We start from the raw sequence: 14,313 nt of genomic DNA, 5'->3' as shown, positions 1-14,313 counted from the left end.
CTCACACAATCCAAAAGTGTCCAGTGTCCAAAAGTGTGTGCAGAGATTCAAAATCTCACTTATCCTCTTGTCACTTAGGTCACAGCTGTGCCATCGAGCCTGTCACATAGCGCTCAGATATCAGTGGGCCTCACACAATCCAAAAGTGTCCAGTGTCCAAAAGTGTGTGCAGAGATTCAAAATCTCACTTATCCTCTAGTCACTTAGGTCACAGCTGTGCCATCGAGCCTGTCACATAGCGCTCAGATATCAGTGGGCCTCACACAATCCAAAAGTGTCCAGTGTCCAAAAGTGTGTGCAGAGATTCAAAATCTCACTTATCCTCTAGTCACTTAGGTCACAGCTGTGCCATCGAGCCTGTCACATAGCGCTCAGATATTCATTGGGCCTCACACAATCCAAAAGTGTCCAGTGTCCAAAAGTGTGTGCAGAGATTCAAAATCTCACTTATCCTCTAGTCACTTAGGTCACAGCTGTGCCATCGAGCCTGTCTCATAGTGCTCAGATATTCATTGGGCCTCACACAATCCAAAAGTGTCCAGTGTCCAAAAGTGTGTGCAGAGATTCAAAATCTCCCTTATCCTCTAGTCACTTAGGTCACAGCTGTGCCATCGAGCCTGTCTCATAGTGCTCAGATATTCATTGGGCCTCACACAATCCAAAAGTGTCCAGTGTCCAAAAGTGTGTGCAGAGATTCAAAATCTCCCTTATCCTCTAGTCACTTAGGTCACAGCTGTGCCATCGAGCCTGTCACATAGCGCTCAGATATTCATTGGGCCTCACACAATCCAAAAGTGTCCAGTGTCCAAAAGTGTGTGTAGAAATTCAAAATCTCCCCTGTCCTATAGACACCTTGTACCTTGTTTTACATACTATATAGTTTGTTGGATTTTGTCTACATTTCTACCAAAAATGAGGAAGGCTGGTGGAAGAGGCCGTGGAATTGGGCGGGGGTTGGCAGCTGGTAATGATGGTGTTGATGGTGGATCTGATGGTAGTGGCAAGAGCAAAATAGGACCGAATGCAGGAGGTGTTGAGCCTGCGTCATCGTCTGGCTACATAAGGCCTCAAACGCTTAGTTTTCTAGGAGTTGGCAAACCGCTTTTAAAGCCAGAGCATCAGGAAAAAGTTTTGTCTTACATTGCTGACTCAGCCTCCAGCTCTATCGCCTCCTCTTCTTCAGTTGTAAAAAGTAAAAGCACTGAGTCGTCATTGGAGGCTCATGTTCATGAACCACACCTTTCCTTGTGTCCTTCACCCCAACCAAGATTGAAGGATGACGCAGGCCATACTACTCATTACTCCATGGAGCTGTTTTCACATACCATGCCTGGATTATCAAGTGAAATGGTGAATTACCCAGGCCAAGATGAATCTGACATGGAGTGCACTGATGCACAGCCGCTGATGGATGATTCTGCTGGTACATTCACTCAGAGCACTACATTGTCCTCGCAGTGTACAGAGCCAGATTCTGACCCTGATGAGACTCAGGTGCCCCTTCCCGCACACTATACCACCATACACGGTGACACAGAGGAAGGTGCACATGACATAGAAGAGGAGGTGATGGATGACCCAGTTGTTGACCCAGATTGGCATCCATTGGGGGAAGAGGGTGCTGCTTCCAATAGCTCAAATGAGGAGCATCCACAGCATACATCGACATCGCAACAGCTGTTATCTGGCAGGCCCGGAGCACTCCAAAGACAGGTTCCAAACATCAAAAGAGTTGCTGGACAGCTTGTCCAGAGGGTCAAAAGATCACAGCGTGCTAGGCCGCAAAATGTCTGCCAAAGTAGGAAGAGTGCAGTGTGGCACTTTTTTGAACAAAATCCTCATGATCAGGCCAAGGTTATCTGTAAGAAGTGCGCAAAGACCTTTAGCCGAGGGAAAAATCTGAAAAATTTGAATACCAGTTGCATGCTTAGTAGAGTTGAGCGAAACGGGTCGAAAAAATTCAAAAGTCGCCGACTTTTGGCAAAGTCGGGTTTCATGAAACGAAACCCGACCCTAGGATGAGGTCGGCCACGAGGTCGGCGACTTACGCGCCAAAGTCGCGTTTCAAAAGTTTGTTTTGCGCTCTTTTTCAGCCAATCAGGATCCACGGACACTGTGGGCAACGTGATGACCTAGGCACGGGTCACCACCATCTTTCAGAAGGGCATGCAAGTGATTGGCTTGCTTTGGTGGGCGTCACAGGGGGTATAAAAGGGCGTGCACGCCGACCGCCATCTTACTTCTGCCGATCTTAGTATAGGGAGAGGTTGCTGCTGATTCTGTAGGGAGAGCGTTAGGCAGGGAAGAAGACAAAAAAACTGCTTCTGCTGCTAGCGATTTGGCCTGCACAACACACAAGTCACTGTGTGTGCAGTGCAAGGGGAGGCTATATTGTGGTGTATCAGTGGTGTTGGTTGTTGGGCTGCCTTTTAAGGCTTCCTGACACGCTGGCATTGCTGTTTACCCACTGCTCCGCAAACTGCTTTTTTAAAAGCAATCCAATCTCCCTTATCCTCTAGTCACTTTTGTCACAGCTGTGCCATCGAGCGTGTCACATAGCGCTCAGATATCAGTGGGCTTCACACAATCCACAAGTGTCCAGTGTCCAAAAGTGTGCGCAGAGATTCAAAATCTCCATTATCCTCTCGTCACTTTGGTCACAGGCAGCTGTGCCATCGAGCGTGTCACATAGCGCTCAGATATCAGTGGGCCTCACACAATCCACAAGTGTCCAGTGTCCAAAAGTGTGCGCAGAGATTCAAAATCTCCATTATCCTCTCGTCACTTTGGTCACAGGCAGCTGTGCCATCGAGCGTGTCACATAGCGCTCAGATATCAGTGGGCCTCACACAATCCACAAGTGTCCAGTGTCCAAAAGTATGCGCAGAGATTCAAAATCTCCATTATCCTCTCGTCACTTTGGTCACAGGCAGCTGTGCCATCGAGCGTGTCACATAGCGCTCAGATATCAGTGGGCCTCACACAATCCGCAAGTGTCCAGTGTCCAAAAGTGTGCGCAGAGATTCAAAATCTCCATTATCCTCTCGTCACTTTGGTCACAGGCAGCTATGCCATCGAGCGTGTCACATAGCGCTCAGATATCAGTGGGCCTCACACAATCCACAAGTGTCCAGTGTCCAAAAGTGTGCGCAGAGATTCAAAATCTCCATTATCCTCTCGTCACTTTTGTCACAGGCAGCTGTGCCATCGAGCCTGTCACATAGAGCTCAGATATCAGTGGGCCTCACACAATCCACAAGTGTCCAGTGTCCAAAAGTGTGCGCAGAGATTCAAAATCTCCATTATCCTCTCGTCACTTTTGTCACAGGCAGCTGTGCCATCGAGCGTGTCACATAGCGCTCAGATATCAGTGGGCCTCACACAATCCACAAGTGTCCAGTGTCCAAAAGTGTGCACAGAGATTCAAAATCTCCATTATCCTCTCATCACTTTGGTCACAGGCAGCTGTGCCATCGAGCATGTCATATAGCGCTCAGATATCAGTGGGCCTCACACAATCCACAAGTGTCCAGTGTCCAAAAGTGTGCGCAGAGATTCAAAATCTCCATTATCCTCTCGTCACTTTGGTCACAGGCAGCTGTGCCATCGAGCGTGTCACATAGCGCTCAGATATCAGTGGACCTCACACAATCCACAAGTGTCCAGTGTCCAAAAGTGTGCGCAGAGATTCAAAATCTCCATTATCCTCTCGTCACTTTGGTCACAGGCAGCTGTGCCATCGAGCGTGTCACATAGCGCTCAGATATCAGTGGGCCTCACACAATCCACAAGTGTCCAGTGTCCAAAAGTGTGCGCAGAGATTCAAAATCTCCATTATCCTCTCGTCACTTTGGTCACAGGCAGCTGTGCCATCGAGCGTGTCACATAGCGCTCAGATATCAGTGGGCCTCACACAATCCGCAAGTGTCCAGTGTCCAAAAGTGTGCGCAGAGATTCAAAATCTCCATTATCCTCTCGTCACTTTGGTCACAGGCAGCTGTGCCATCGAGCGTGTCACATAGCGCTCAGATATCAGTGGGCCTCACACAATCCACAAGTGTCCAGTGTCCAAAAGTGTGCGCAGAGATTCAAAATCTCCATTATCCTCTCGTCACTTTTGTCACAGGCAGCTGTGCCATCGAACCTGTCACATAGCGCTCAGATATCAGTGGGCCTCACACAATCCACAAGTGTCCAGTGTCCAAAAGTGTGCGCAGAGATTCAAAATCTCCATTATACTCTCGTCACTTTGGTCACAGGCAGCTGTGCCATCGAGCGTGTCACATAGCGCTCAGATATCAGTGGGCCTCACACAATCCAAAAGTGTCCACTGTCCACAAGTGTGTGCAGAAATTCTAAATCTCCCCTGTCCTATAGACACCTTGTACCTTGTTTTACATTACTATATAGTTTGTTGGATTTTGTCTACATTTCTACCAAAAATGAGGAAGGCTGGTGGAAGAGGCCGTGGAATTGGGCGGGGGTTGGCAGCTGGTAATGATGGTGTTGGTGGTGGATCTGATGGTAGTGGCAAGAGCAAAATAGGACCGAATGCAGGAGGTGCTGACCCTGCGTCATCGTCTGGCTACATAAGGCCTCGAACGCTTAGTTTTCTAGGAGTTGGCAAACCGCTTTTAAAGGCAGAGCATCAGGAAAAAGTTTTGTCTTACATTGCTGACTCAGCCTCCAGCTCTATCGCCTCCTCTTCTTCAGTTGTAAAAAGTAAAAGCACTGAGTCGTCATTGGAGGCTCATGTTCATGAACCACACCTTTCCTTGTGTCCTTCACCCCAACCAAGATTGAAGGATGACGCAGGCCATACTACTCATTACTCCATGGAGCTGTTTTCACATACCATGCCTGGATTATCAAGTGAAATGGTAAATTACCCAGGCCAAGATGAATCTGACATGGAGTGCACTGATGCACAGCCGCTGATGGATGATTCTGCTGGTACATTCACTCAGAGCACTACATTGTCCTCGCAGTGTACAGAGCCAGATTTTGACCCTGATGAGACTCAGGTGCCCCTTCCCGCACACTATACCACCATACACGGTGACACAGAGAAAGGTGCACATGACATAGAAGAGGAGGTGATGGATGACCCAGTTGTTGACCCAGATTGGCTTCCATTGGGGGAAGAGGGTGCTGCTTCCAATAACTCAGATGAGGAGCATCCACAGCAGACATCGACATCGCAACAGCTGTTATCTGGCAGGCCCGGAGCACTCCAAAGACAGGTTCCAAACATCAAAAGAGTTGCTGACAGCTTGTCCAGAGGGTCAAAAGATCACAGCGTGCTAGGCCGCAAAATGTCTGCCAAAGTAGGAAGAGTGCAGTGTGGCACTTTTTTGAACAAAATCCTCATGATCAGGCCAAGGTTATCTGTAAGAAGTGCGCAAAGACCTTTAGCCGAGGGAAAAATCTGAAAAATTTGAATACCAGTTGCATGCTTAGACATTTAACCAGCATGCACTTGCAAGCGTGGACACAACACCAAACCTCAAGTGCCACATGTGCAACTGATCACAACGAAGGTAGTCAGCAACGCTACATTGTTTCCCCCACTGTAAGCCCACCGGTTAGCACAGCAGCAAATGTTGAGGTGTCGTTGCAAGACCACAGCAGTCAGGGAATCCCACTGTTATATCAACGAAAGACTGATTCTAGGCCATCAGAAAGAACACCAACTCCATCACCATCATCAACCCTCTCTCAGTCCGCCCTGTCCACCGCTACTTCCACCATATGCAGCTCTCAAGTCCAGCTCACCCTCCCAGACACTATGAGTAGGTCAAGAAAGTACTCAGTCTCTCATCCGCGTACACTGGGTTTGAACGCCCACATTGCCAAACTAATCTCGTTTGAGATGATGCCCTTTCGGTTGGTGGAAAGCACAGCTTTCCGCGAACTCATGGCCTATGCAGTACCACGCTATGACCTACCCAGTCGCCACTTCTTCTCTCGCAAAACCATCCCAGCCCTCCACCATCATGTGAAAGACCGCATTGTCCATGGACTCAAGCAGTCAGTGAGCGGAAAGGTGCACCTCACAACTGATGCATGGTCCAGTTGCATGGCCAGGGCCGTTACGTGTCCATCACTGCGCACTGGGTTAATGTGGTGGATGCAGGGTCCACAGGGGACAGCGGTGGTGGGACAGTGCTGCCTAGCCCACGGTATAGGAAACAGTTGGCTGTAGGCGTTCGACCCTCCTCCTCCTCCTCCTCCTCCAGAAGCGAAAGCTCGTCCACAGAGCGCAGTCGTACGAGCACTCCATCTGCAGCTGCCACTGTTGCACACGATGTGTCCCCCTATCGAGCAGCTAGTGGAAAGCGTCAGCAGGCTGTGTTGCAGATGATGTGTTTGGGCGACAGACACACCGCCGAGGTGCTGGCCGAGTACTTGAAGCGACAAACTGAGTCATGGCTGGGCAGTGTACATCTTGAGGCAGGCAAGGTAGTTAGTGATAACGGCCGTAATTTTGTGTCAGCCATAGCCCTTTCAAAACTCAGCCACATACCTTGCTTGGCTCACACCTTGAACCTGGTGGTGCAGTGCTTCCTCAAAAATTATTCGGAGTTAACAGCCCTGCTCCAGAAGGTGCGAAGACTGTGCGCACACATCCGCCGGTCGCCTGTACACTCCGTTCGCATGCAGAAGCTGCAGCGATTGCTCCACCTTCCCAACCACCGCCTCATTATCGACATTGCAACAAGGTGGAACTCCACCCTGCACATGGTGGAGCGACTGTGCGAGCAGAGGCAGGCCATAATGCATTTGTGGGAGGATACACGGCCAGGCACTTTGAGAGCAGACATGGAGTTGACAGGCGTGCAGTGGTCGAAGCTGAAAGACCTTTGTAAAGTCCTTCAGTGTTTTGAGGAATGCACACGGCTGGTAAGCGCAGATGACGCCATCCTAAGCATGAGCATCCCACTTATGCGTCTGCTCATGCAAACTTTGACGCACATTAAGGAGCAGGCGTCTGCAGCCAATGTTGATGAGGAGGAAGAGGAGGAGGGAATCCTTGATGACATTCAGCCATTGTCTGCTCAGGGACCTCTCCTGGACGAGATGGAGGAAGAAGAGGAGGAGGATGATGGGGATGATTACTTAGGGGAGGAGGATGCATCTCGTGGGGCAAGTGAAAATGTTGGCGTGGCAAGGTCTGGTACAGGGTTTGTGCGTGACTGGAGGGATGTGGATTTGCCAGAAAGTGCTCCTCCACCCAGCACTCGCAGTGCATCATTGACACCGGGAACATTGGCCCACATGTCAGATTATGCCTTGCGGATCCTAAAAAGGGACCCCCCCGCATTGCCAAAATGATGAACGATGACGACTACTGGTTGGCCAGCATCCTGGATCCACGCTATAAAGGCAAATTACAAAACATCATGCCACAGGAGAACCTTGACCTAATATTGGCTAATAAACAAGCAACTCTGGTAAATCGGTTGCTTGAGGCATTCCCAGCACACAGCAGCGGTGATGGTTCTCACACGAGCCGTACGGGCCGGGGGCAGCTTGGCAGAGGTGTTCGTGGTGCACACAGCAGAAGTGGCGTTGGAGACAGGGGTTTCATGACAATGTTGTGGACTGATTTTTCAAATACCGCTCACACAACTGGTAATACTGCATCGATGGAAAGTGACAGGAGACAGCAGTTGTCAACTATGGTTACAAACTACTTTTCCTCCCATATCGATGTTCTCCCACACAGGTCATTCCCCTTTGACTATTGGGCCGCTAAACTGGACACCTGGCCTGAATTGGCCCAATATGCCTTACAGGAGCTCGCTTGCCCAGCTGCAAGTGTGCTATCGGAAAGAGTCTTCAGTGCAGCTGGATCAATCCTGACAGAAAAAAGGACCCGTCTGTCAACCCAAAATGTGGATGATCTAACCTTCATTAAAATGAACCATGCATGGGTTTCCAAAGCTTTTGTCCCACCTTCCCCTGATGACACATAGGGTGACAGAAAAATGGCTTGCTTTGGTCCACCTCTTCCTGGGACTTGACCTATTTCGCCTTTTGCATCAGCTGAATGTCCAACATCAACATATGCCACTTTCTAAAACTCCCTAACTGTGCTGCCTCCCCCCCCATGGCCGGGGTCACCACCTAGCGCACGACACCGTGCAAGTGCCGTTGCCCTGGACAGGTGGGTAGGCCGACTCTTGGGCGCGGGCACTGGCACAGGGTCCCTCATAGTGCAATCAAGTGTCTCTGACGGTGGTGGTGCACACCCGCCGTCAGACACACCGCTGTACTATGAGGGGCCCAGTGCCAGTACCGACGCCCACGAGTGGGCCCCCCTTGCTTGTGCAGGGCCCCAGCATTTGCAATCTTTACCTCTCCCTGCTCCTCCGCTGTGTAATCTGGGCCGTCAAATCCATACTGTGCCTGACACCGTCTGAGCCTGCCTCCTGAGACATATATTTTGAATGTGTACGCTATCCATACATGTTATCCGGGGATACGGTACCCTTTCTAACCTTTGTGCAATCACGTGCAATCCATACTGGGCCTAACACCGTCTGAGCCTGCCTCCTGAGACATATATTTTGAATGTGTACGCTATCCATACATGTTATCCGGGGATACGGTACCCTTTCTAACCTTTGTGCAATCACGTGCAATCCATACTGGGCCTAACACCGTCTGAGCCTGCCTCCTGAGACATATATTTTGAATGTGTACGCTATCCATACATGTTATCCGGGGATACGGTACCCTTTCTAACCTTTGTGCAATCACGTGCAATCCATACTGGGCCTAACACCGTCTGAGCCTGCCTCCTGAGACATATATTTTGAATGTGTACGCTATCCATACATGTTATCCGGGGATACGGTACCCTTTCTAACCTTTGTGCAATCACGTGCAATCCATACTGGGCCTAACACCGTCTGAGCCTGCCTCCTGAGACATATATTTTGAATGTGTACGCTATCCATACATGTTATCCGGGGATACGGTACCCTTTCTAACCTTTGTGCAATCACGTGCAATCCATACTGGGCCTAACACCGTCTGAGCCTGCCTCCTGAGACATATATTTTGAATGTGTACGCTATCCATACATGTTATCCGGGGATACGGTACCCTTTCTAACCTTTGTGCATTCACGTGCAATCCATACTGGGCCTAACACCGTCTGAGCCTGCCTCCTGAGACATATATTTTGAATGTGTACGCTATCCATACATGTTATCCGGGGATACGGTACCCTTTCTAACCTTTGTGCAATCACGTGTAATCCATACTGGGCGTGAGAACGGCTGGCGAGCTGTTAAGCAAGCTACAGCACCTGTGGTTTGCACACGTAAGTTTTTCATTTTTTCAGGAATGACGGTTAGGCCTAATTCCGGAACTGCAGTTGACCTGCACTTACTGGGAAATCATTGTTCGCGGGTAATAATTGTAATCAGTGATCCCCATCACTAACGTTGTTCAGCGGGTTATCTGCACCTGTAAGCGACAAACGCTGGCCTTTTCAGTGTAGCGCACATGCAGCCACGGACATGTAAGGGCATGACACACCAGTTATTGGCCAATCTCATGTTCCAGAGCCTCACGTGTCCCTCTAGTAAGCCGGACTCGGACCGCGGGGCATGACGGAGTCTCGTTCGTTAACGGAATTAAGCTTGCAATGTGTGCATCTGTTCTGTAGCTGGCATGGTTGAGGTTTCCCAGGTGGAGTCGAATTTAACCGTAGGCTCCACTCCTGGTGGTGCCCTTCTGGACATTCCTTTACGGTTCAGCTTTGCAACCATACTGCCCACGTAAAACAAACAATTTGCCTTCATGAACGCTGTTTGGAGGGTCATGACTCGTGGGAATAACGCCGCCCAATCAGTTAACCTGCTAGAGAGATCCTTCGTTGCTCCCAAGCATGACATCACACTCCCTAGGAGGAAGGTAATGCCACTGTGGCGACCGTACTCCTGGGGGCGACACAAGTGCACTGATGCCCAGCCACTGCTCGATGAATCTGCTGGTACATTGACCCAGACCACTACATTCCCCTCGCACGCTACACGGCCTGAATCTGACCCTGATGAAACTCAGGTTACCCTTCCCATATACAGTTCCATCTTACACGGTGACAAAGAGGAAGCTGCAGATGAAAGTGCAGGTTCGGCCCACCCGCCATCAGACACACCACCGTACTATCAGGGGCCCTGTGCCAGTGCCATCGCCAACGAGTGGGCCCCCCCTGCTTGCTCAGGATCACAGCACTTGCAAGGTTGAAATACTGTGCAGTGAGATGGAAGATGGGGACGACGAGGAGTCCAGACTAGTACAGGGATTCCCTAGCGAGGAGACTTATTTGATTGTTTTCAATGTTGGGACAGCAATTTTTGGGGAGCACGTTACTCTGGAGAATGATAGATGGGGCCCACCATACACTGGAACATTCCAAAGGTGGACATCAGACACTGGAGCAGCATTTACAGGGCCCATTATACACTAGAGCATTAGAAATGGGGCCCATTATGTTTGGAGCATTATTTGGGCCCATAAGACAGTGGAGCTTCATCCATGGGGACCAACATATACTGTAGCATTATGTGGAGCTCATCATATACTGTTTCAAACATTATATGGGACCAATGATTCTGTATGGAGAAATAGATGGGTCTCGTAATGAGATGTAAAAAGTGAAGTATTTTTCATTGTACTATACCGCTATTTCTCTGCCGTATCGGAGCATGATGAGTTTTGGTATGTGTTAAAGGGGCGCTCTTTCGCCCAGGGCACATGAAAACCTGGAGCCAGCCCCCCCCACAACTTTAGCCAAATAACCCCCATTTTTCAGTGCGTAACTTGTATTATGAAGTTAATTAAGGTTGACAAGCTTAAGTAAGAAGAATTGATGCTTTTGGCATTCAAATGGGCACTGTAGGTGTGTTTCCTGTCCTCCTCTCACTGCCGACTTTTATTCCCCATTGACTTACATTGGGTTTCGTGTTTCGGGACGACCCCGACTTTTCCCTATAATCGGACGATCTTGCTCGACCCGACTTTTGGAAAAGTCGGGTTTCACGAAACGAAACGCGACCCTAAAAACGAAAAGTCGCTCAACTCTAGTGGTGGTGGTCTTACAGTGGGGGTAGCGATGGAGCATTGTTGGCTACCTTCAGTCGGAGCAGGTGCACATGTGCTACCTGAGGTTTTGTAGTCCGTCCACGCTTGCAAGTGCATGTTGATTAAATTTCTAAGCATGCAACTGATATTCAAATTTCTGAGTTGTTTACCTCAGCTAAAGGTCCTTCCGCACTTCTTACAGGTAACCTTTGCCTCATCAGTAGGATTTTGGACAAAGAAGAGCCACACTGCACTCTTCCAACTATGGTAAACATTTTCTGGCCTCGCACGCTGTGCTAAGTTGACCGTCTGGTCAAGCTGTCGTGCAACTGTTTTAGTTTTTGTTCCACGTTTTAGGACAGCTACATGCCTGCTAGATAGCCGCTGCTGCGATATCAATGCCTGCTGCGGATCCTTCTCCTTATCTGAACTATTGCCAGCGCCACCCTCCTCCCCCAATGGATGCCAATCCTGGTCCAGAACTGGGTCATCCATCACCTCCTCTTCAAAGTCATCTGCACCTTCCTCTTTACCTTCCTTTATGTCACCGTGTAAGGTGGTATAGCATGCGGGAAGGGGCACCTGGGTTTCATAAGGGTCAGATTCTGGCTCAATAGACTGCGGGGGCAATGTAGTGCTGTGGGTCAATGTACCAGCATAATCATCTAGCAGTGGCTGTGCATCAGTGCACTCCATGTAAGATTCATCTTGGACTGGGGAATTCAGGATTTGACTGGATAACCCAGGCATGGTATGTGAAAAGAGCTCCATAGAGTAATCTAAAGTGTGGGCTGCCACATCCGTAACTTTTGGTGGGGGTGAAGGACACAAGGAAAGGGTTATTTTATGACCAGAACCCTGCACTGATGACTCCGTGGTTGCAGGTTTCGACCGTTCAAAAGAGGAGGCAATAGAGCTGGTGGCTGTTTCGGCAATGTACGCCAAAACCTGTTCCTGATGCTCCGGCTTTAAAAGCGGTTTTCCTACTCCAAGAAAAGGCAACCTTACAGGCCTTCTTGAGCCAGAGGATGACGCAGGCTCAACACCTCCTGCCTTAGCTGCCATTGTGCTTTTGCCAGAACCAGCCGATGCACCACAACCATCAGTACCAGCTGCGCCCCCCTGCCCACGTCCGTGGCCTCTTCCACCATACTTTCTCATGTTTGGGAAAATGTACCAAAAATACCAGCAGAGAGATGGTACTGTATGAGGAGTGTCCAGCTGTGTAAGGTGTATTAAACAAATTAAATCAACATATATATTATGTTAGTCACAGATGCTCTCACAGTATGTATTGGACCGTAATCCAACAAGCAGATATACGGAACTGTATCAGAAGTGTACAGCTGTACATGATTTTTGTGCAACTAGCAATCTCCGTATATGTATTTACGGAGTGTCACGCACACACGCTGACTAGGTATAAAAGTGACTGTAATGCGAATGGCAGATATACAATACTGTTGGAGAATCGGACAGCTCTATACCATGTGTGTAAGGAAAATTGTCAAGCTCTGTGTATTTGTATACCGACTGACACATGCTGTCTCTGTCTAGTTTACACCGTAATCAAACATCAGATATACGAAACTGTTTGAAAAACGGACACGACTCTAAGGTTTAGGTCAGGAAAAACGCTTCGTATTTTTTTTCCAAAGTCACACACAGGTAGCTTCTATTTGTCCGTGCTAGAAGGCGGTACATGTTAGTGTGTGAGGAGCGTACACCGCTGTACGGTGTGTGTATGTAAAATTGTCAAGCTTTGTGGATTTGTATACGGACTGACACATGCTGTCTCTGTCTAGTTTACACCGTAATCAAACACCAGATATACGAAACTGTTTGAAAAACGGACACGACTCTAAGGTGTAGGTCTGGAAAAACTCCTCGCTTTTTTTTTTCCAGAGTCACACACAGGTAGCTTCTATTTGTCCGTGCTAGAAGGTGGTACATGCTAGTGTGTGAGGAGCGTACACCGCTGTGCGGTGTGTGTATGTAAAATTGTCAAGCTCCGTGTATTTGTATACGGACTGACTCACGCTGTCTCTGTCTAATTTTGACTGTAATCAAACAGCAGATATACGAAAGTGTTTGAAAAACGGACACAACGCTAAGGTGTAGGTCTAGAAAAATGGACAAACTCCTCGGCTTTTTCTTCCAGTCACACCCAGATAGCTTCTATTTGTCCATGATACCAGCCGGTACACGGTAATGTGTAAGGAGCGTACACCGCTAGACAGTGTCTGTATGGAAATTTCTCAAGCTCCGTGTATTTGTATACGGACTGACACACACTGTCTCTGTCTAGTTTTGACTGTAATCAAACAGCAGATATACGAAACTGAAAAACGGACACAACTCTAAGGTGTAGGTCTGGAAAAATGGACAAGCTCCTCGGCTTTTTCTTCCAGAGACACACCCAGATAGCTTCTATTTGTCCGTGATACCAGCCGGTACACAGTAGTGTGTGAGGAGTGTATACCGCTAGATGGTGTGTGAAAAAATGAAGGCTCAGTAACTCACCAGGACAAAATAATAAAATTTGGAGTGCTCTGAAAAAAGCAGTTTGAACAGCAGTGTGCACACAGCAATTCAGCTAGCAGGTAGCCTTAAAAGGCAGCCTAATCACCACCAGCACTGCTGCACACAACAAAAATCCTCCCCTTTCACTGCACACTAACTGTACAGTGAAAAGCGCTATCAGCAGAAGCAGTTTTTTTTTCTTCTTCCCTGCCTAACGCTCTCCCTGTTCAGAATCAGCAGCAGCACCTCTCCCTATTGTAAGATCAGCAGAAGTGAGATGGCGGTCGGCGTTCACAGCCTTTTATACCCACTGTGACGCCACACAAAGCCAGCCAATCACTTCAATGCCCTTCTCTAAGATGGTGCTGGCCGCTGCGCATGTCATCGCGTTGCCCACAGTGTGCGTCCTCCATCATTGGGTGAGAAAAGGCGCTGAAAGCATCATGTGAAACGTGACTTTGACACTCTGATCGGCGACCTCATGGCCGACCTCATGCTAGGGTCCGGTTTCGATAGGCGATTTTTGAATCTGACCGACCTGTTTCGCTCAACTCTAGTCTTAACGTCATCACCATTAAGAAAAAGTATCCTCTACCCCTGATATCAGAACTGTTTGCTAGATTACGAGGAGCAAGGGTTTTTTCCAAGCTGGATCTGCGGGGGGGCCTATAATCTGATACGCATCCGTGA

This window comes from Dendrobates tinctorius, unplaced genomic scaffold (assembly GCF_039654945.1).
Source record: "Dendrobates tinctorius isolate UK_male_01 unplaced genomic scaffold, ASM3965494v1 ptg000022l, whole genome shotgun sequence".
NCBI lineage: Eukaryota > Metazoa > Chordata > Amphibia > Anura > Dendrobatidae > Dendrobates > Dendrobates tinctorius.
The sequence above is the reverse complement of the archived record's forward strand: the minus strand, read 5'-3'. Positions refer to the sequence as shown.